The sequence below is a fragment of the Gallus gallus genome, chromosome 1 (genome assembly GCF_016699485.2).
Source record: "Gallus gallus isolate bGalGal1 chromosome 1, bGalGal1.mat.broiler.GRCg7b, whole genome shotgun sequence".
In the NCBI taxonomy this organism is placed as follows: Eukaryota; Metazoa; Chordata; class Aves; order Galliformes; family Phasianidae; genus Gallus; species Gallus gallus.
In genome coordinates, this window is record NC_052532.1 from 106,283,191 (window position 1) to 106,290,156 (window position 6,966).

The following is a 6,966-nucleotide window of genomic DNA, read 5'->3' on the forward strand; positions in this document are numbered from 1 at the left end:
CAGTGCTGGAAAAACGTCCTTCCTGCATCTCCACCAGAGATGTTACAAGAGACACATGGTGTATCTGTTACTCTGCAGCTGGCCCACTCATGCAGCAGGTAAGCTACGCCCTTCATGTAGCTCTTACGTATTTCAGACTTGAAGAAATAAGGCGAAAATCCTTTTCTCTACCATAAAACACAGAGAATGGAGGAAGTTATCTGATTGGGCATCCTTTTGAGAAGTGGGAAAGTTGGATGCAAGATCTCCCATGGATAGCACAAATGAAAGGGTAAAGGAAGCAGGATGTACCTATATCTTTGTCAGGCTCTACTTTTCAGCAGAGAATTTAGAAATCCACATACCTAATGCAAGGAGTATCAGTTCCCTGAGTGTCAGGAGGCTCCCTTGCGGACTGGAATCATTCTGGGGTGTAATCAGCTCAAAGCTGGTGATGATTTTCTCCTTCCATGTGTCCCAAAAAAACTGGTAATCTGCCAGTTGGAAAAATAAAGAGAAGATTTTCAAACTGAGGTCATTCCCTTAAGTGGTTCTTGAGGCACTTTGGGACGGGTGTGCTGCCCTTACATAAGGTATGTCCCTGGGAGTCTGTTTACCAGAAAGTGAGCTGCTAATTCAAAATAGATTCAGGAAGGCTGAGCCTCTACTCTGCTCCTAACAGCAGCTATTACTTCTCATGAGAAGAACTGCTGTGTGACAAAATCCTGAAGGCATCAATTTCTGCCTTAACCTCGAACCTCAGGTTGTACCTGCCTTACAAACATCTCTTACAAAACTCTGTTTTATGCTCATTGCTCTCCTCTAGCAGGTTCTCCAGTCCTCTGGGAGGCTCTGCACTGGGTAAAGAAACTCATTACTGGAAAGGAGTTCCCACATCAGGGACACACAAGACGTCCAGTGCATGTGAGGCCCTCACCAGCCCACCATGTGTTTGGTGGCACTTCCACCAGCACAACTATCGGAGGTTATGTCTGGGTTTAAGGCCCAGACTGCAGCATGGCTTGACCATGAAATTATGCACAAATATAAATGGAAATAAGGAGAAAATGAAACCCTTGCTCATACTGCGCAGTTCACTTTCCAGCTCCTTTGAAATATCTCCATCACTTTTCTTTGCTGTTCACTTTCACCTGCCAGATGATCATTTTTACTGAACACGATGAGTTGCAGTAAATAAAAAGCAGCCACAATTTTATTTAGAATGACTTCTGATGAAAGAGGATCATGGCTAATAAATTACAGATTCCTGAATGCCGCAGTGTTGGCTGATATGCTTTAGTAAATAAAAGGCACAGTTTAACACTTCAAAAAAAGATCTGTATTATCGTGAAATGCTATAATAAAGCATGACCCATTTTTTTTTTCTCCATTGTTTATTTTGTTACCGTGGACATCTTCAACTTCCCCTGAGGACAGCACCCTGGTCATTTAAAGTAGACATTTTCTTTTTCAAACATATGAAAAGATTTTATACGGAATGCATTAAAAGCAAAAGCACAGCTATAAAGAGGAGCCTCCGTCCTAACCTTTTCAATTACTGGATCTGTGTGTCTGACTTTATTGGCAGGCCTAATATCTGGGTTGTCCATCAAACTGTAAACTTGATCTGATTGAAGGTTTATTTTTGCAAACAAAGGACAGGCCACGGGCTGCTGCCCTCCCTTGGTAGATGTTTTCCAAAACACCATTAGAACTGTAGAATCATAGAATCCTTAGAGTTGGAAGGGACCTCTGAAGGCCATCTAGTCCAGCTCCCCTGCAACAAACAGGGACACAACATCTAGATCAGGTTGTCCAGGGCCTGATCCAGCATCACCTTGAAAGTCATCAGGGATGAAGCATCAACCACCTCTCTGGGCAACCTGTTCCAGTGTCTCACCACTTACTGTAAAAAACTGCTTCCTTTTATCCAATCTAAATCTCCCTTCTTTTAGTTTGAAATCATTTCCCCTTGTCCTGTCACTCCTGGGGGACACCACTTGTCACTGATCTGCATCCAGACATTGAGTCGTTGACCACCACTCTCTAGACTTGATCCTGCAGCCAGTTCTTCATCCATTGAACAGTCTGCCCATCAAATCCATACCTTTCTAACTTGGAGAGAAGGATGCTGTGAGGTACTGTGTCAAAGGCCTTACTGAAGTCCAGAGATATAACAGTGGCTCTTCTCTTGTCCACTGATGCAGTCACACCATCATAAAAGGCCACTAGGTTGGTCAAACATTACTTTGTGTTGGTCTAATGTTTGCGACTTGGATCTCCTCAGTTATGTTATGGATTTGACCTCTGTCTTCTAATAAAATACTAGAAATATTGCAATCTCTTAAATCCATTTTTTACAGAGAGTAAAAACAACCCAGTTCAGTACTCAACACAAGTAGTCAATGTGCTAGTGGTACTAATAACTGTCTAATAGGCAGCTTTGCTTTGGAGAATGTTTGTATTTTCCAGTCATTTTAAGAGTCTTGTGTTTCTTCTAATGACTGGAAAACTTCTGTGGAGTTCTAAAATTCAATGTTTTGAATGCATTTTTTCCATTTTTATATTATTAAAAAAAACCACAGTTATTTCTGAGCTGCACTAAATCTGTTCCTACCCAACTATGCCTTCCTTCTGCATCAAACATGTTCTGCCTTTACATATTTGTCACAAGGCTCTCTCCTTGGGAAACTGTCACAGGGCTCCTTGAAAAGAGATCAACCAGAGTAAATATTCTGGACAGAAATGATGTCCTGAACTATTCTGTGTGGTTCCCCATGTGCAAGGTACTCTACAATAAATATAACCTTATTATAGAATAATATTTCCATGTTTCTGCCATCTCAGTTGTAATGAATCAATACTGTCTTTCTCTTTGACTCTGGACATATATTACTACTTACACTTTTTGCGCCTCTCATACAGACTACAATATTTGGTAAGTACATAGCAAGCAATATCAGTGCAGCTTCTGATCTAAAATAAAACAATGAACTAACACTGCTCAGTAGGCAACACCTACTGAGTGCTATATGTTTGTTTATATCTTAGCGAAGAGTCCACCCAGAACCACCAAGGCCACCTCAGACTTCTCAGTAAGTCAGTTTTGATTCCCTGCTGTTCTTAGAGACTTACAGGATCTGAGTCACTCAGTGACATCAGTCTTAGCAGACCCAAATCTACAGAATTGTCCCGATCTCTCTGAGGATGGGGAGACCAAGTCAGTACCAAAAGGTCTGGGAGTGAAGAAGGACAGTGGGATTCCCAGCACTGAGTAACTTGGGTATTGCTCAGGGACATGACCTACTCAGCATTGCTGGAGCTGTCGTCACCAAGGCTGGTTACCAAAGCTGGTTGGTGTTCAAGTGTATTTTCCTTCTCTTCTCTTCTCTTCTCTTCTCTTCTCTTCTCTTCTCTTCTCTTCTCTTCTCTTCTCTTCTCTTCTCTTCTCTTCTCTTCTCTTCTCTTCTCTTCTCTTCTCTTCTCTTCTCTTCTCTTCTCTTCTCTTCCCTTCCCTTCCCTTCCCTTCCCTTCCCTTCCCTTCCCTTCCCTTCCCTTCCCTTCCCTTCCCTTCCCTTCCCTTCCCTTCCCTTCCCTTCCCTTCCCTTCCCTTCCCTTCCCTTCCCTTCCCTTCCCTTCCCTTCCCTTCCCTTCCCTTCCCTTCCCTTCCCTTCCCTTCCCTTCCCTTCCCTTCCCTTCCCTTCCCTTCCCTTCCCTTCCCTTCCCTTCCCTTCCCTTCCCTTCCCTTCCCTTCCCTTCCCTTCCCTTCCCTTCCCTTCCCTTCCCTTCCCTTCCCTTCCCTTCCCTTCCCTTCCCTTCCCTTCCCTTCCCTTCCCTTCCCTTCCCTTCCCTTCCCTTCCCTTCCCTTCCCTTCCCTTCCCTTCCCTTCCCTTCCCTTCCCTTCCCTTCCCTTCCCTTCCCTTCCCTTCCCTTCCCTTCCCTTCCCTTCCCTTCCCTTCCCTTCCCCTTCCCTTCCCTTCCCTTCCCTTCCCTTCCCTCCCCTCCCCTCCCCTCCCCTCCCCTCCCCTCCCCTCCCCTCCCCTCCCCTCCCCTCCCCTCCCCTCCCCTCCCCTCCCCTCCCCTCCCCTCCCCTCCCCTCCCCTCCCCTCCCCTCCCCTCCCCTCTTTTTTTCTGTTCTCTTTCTCTCTTTCTTTTTTCTTTCTTTCCTTTTTTTTTCTTTTTCTCTTTTTTTTTTTCCTTTCTTTCTTCTTTTTTTTTTTCCCTGCAGCATTTGTAACCTCTTCTGTGGCTGTTTTATTTGGTTTTTTTTTTCCCATGTTAGTTTCCTTCTCTTCACAGGTTCTGCTGTTGATGAGGTAGGTCAGAGCTGTCACACATGTGTGCATGTGCACTGTTGGCCCCACCACTGCCTGCCTGAAGCATGGAACAGGCAAGTGGGAACAGCACAAGCATCCTGCTAGTGTCTCTGTCTTGCTAGGGGACATCATCAGTGCTATAAGGGTGCGTGGGTCTGGGCAAGCTGGTGACACAAAAATATGCAGGGTCTGCTGAGTGCATAGGTGTTCTGCCCAGCTTGGAACTGTCCAAACTGAGAGTGGCTGGAGTCTAGGGGCAGCCAGGAGGCTGCATCCTACATTTGCCTATTCTTCATGTCTACCCAAGGAAAGCAGTTACTGCTACAGTCAGAATACATATTGCTATGGTCTCTGACTCAGGATAGCCACCGTATTTTCTTATGATTCTACAAGTGGGAGCATCTTTCTACCACTTTCTCACATTTTATTTATTAATATTTATTATACTTCTATATTTTGGAAATTGTCATCCATACTTCACTTCCACGTACTGCCAGTGACCCTACCTATATTTTCTTGATCTGGTCTAGAGGCTTGGAAAAGTAGCATGCCAATTTTAGAGAATGCTTTTCTAAAACTCCAGTTATTCTGAAATAACCAAGGTGTGAGAGTGGCTTGGTGAAAATTCCTCCCTTGCTCCCACAAATCCCAGGTTTAGGAATGTTATAGAACTTAAAAATAATCATCAGTCTCCTGTAGCATTCTTTCCTCTACAGACAATTGTGATGAGGTTGTCCAAGCTTTCCACATCTGCGGCACGACTCCTCTAATTCAGGTTTTCCTTAGAGCAAGTTGTCATCACACTCTGATAACTATAAGTAAATCTCCAGTTTGTGCTGACTTCAAGAGTGGGCCAGCAGTGCTCAGAGCTTCTGACAGCCTTGTTCCTTTCAAACTAACAGATGAGTATGGACTTCCAAGAACAGAACACACAGTGCCTCTTGTGAGTAATATAATATATAATTTCCTTACTGCTGGAAATAAATAGCTTCGTACTGTCACTCACTATAAGGATACCATCAGTTGCAAATCTCAGCTGTAAGGGAAAACCACTTTAGGAAATCAAACAGGCGATTTTTAGCTTTAGACTGAATCTGTGGAAACTATTGAAAGCATTCATCTGTAATGCATTTCTCTTGTCCAAATTCCCCTGACAAGGAACTCCAAATTTAGCTCTGTGCAGTTTATTGGGGGGGAGAATACAGGGGTACTCGTCTGTAAGTAAAATATTGTGTGGTATGGAACTGCTCACTTAATCACTGCATCTAAGTGTTACAAGACGCGTATAAGTGTCAGGAAGAGCAATCGCCATAAAGCAACCTACTCAAAAAGCTCCCTTGTAGACTCTGATTACACAACTTTTGCAGTCATAGGGATTGCCATCCTCATTGGTGGGATTTTGCTCTTCCTTGCACTTTGCTAGCTCGTCTTTATTATGCAGCTTGAAAAGTACCACACAGTTGATCTTTCCCCATTCAAGATTTTGATTTTTTAATTCTCCCTCTGCTTTCATTTGGAAGTTCTGAACATCAGAGAAGGGGATGCTGGGACAGAAATAATTGCTCAAAGAAAGTAATTAAGTGAGTGTCTCAGAAGCTGTGGTGGGTCTGGTTTCCCAGAACTCGATAGGAACTGAGCCTAGTGTTCAGCAACTAGGAAGTTCTTAAATTTTTTCTACTATCCTTCCCAATTACATGATCAAGTCTTCTAATGAACTATCCAATTAAACTAAAGAGATAATCCACTCCAGCGTGGGGCTGTCTGCCAAAGAGTTCAAGTTGCTAGAAAAAATGAAGTGGTACTGCACTCCATGCTGTTAACATGCCAAAACAACAACAACAACAACAACAAATCTTTTCTCATGGTCCAGAATATTAAACAGACACAAATAACTTTCATTAAAAAGCCACATTTTCTGTACAGAGTTTTCCCTGGAGAGAGCAACATTTCTTTTATAAGTAGGATGAATTTTGCACTTCATTAAATTCCTTGATCTTTTCATCACATTAGCCTTTAATGCAACAACATAATCTTCAGTTTGTCTGGATTAACGATTAAAACAAATGTGTGCGCTGTGTGTGCATGTGTGCAAAATCCTTAACTAGTCTTTACAAACTAAAACACAACAAAACCACTTTCAGCTCTCAGTTTTCTCACCAAAGGTATTGGTTTAAAATAAATATGTATGCATTTTTCAGTCACGGCTAAAAGCTAACCGTTAAAGGCCTCTACCTCTTCCCAGTTGAGACCAGAGCTGAGCAGGGTGATTACTGGGCTGAGTGATTGAGCTGCCTTCCTGCCCTCCAGATCCAGTTGTGTTACAAGCATGCTCTGTTCGCTCATATTAAAATCTGAACATTGCATTGCTGGGCCTCGTACAACCCTGTAAAAAGAGATAATCACACCTCTGTTAGCTGATGCTAACAACTAAGCAGTGAGAAGGCAAGCCTTGACCAGAGGCATGGGATGAGTATCCATACTCAGCTGTCCATTTCTCCTGCTGCGCATGCACCTGGGAGGTTCAAGGGGTTGGCTCCGGCTGTCAGAGCAGGAAAGGCAAATTTGGTGAGGATTTGTCTTAATCCATCTTTCTGTCATTGTGGTGTTTGTGCTTCTGATTCACTGGCAGCTCAGCTGTTCCTGCAGTGGGGCAGGATGCACAGCTGGGTGC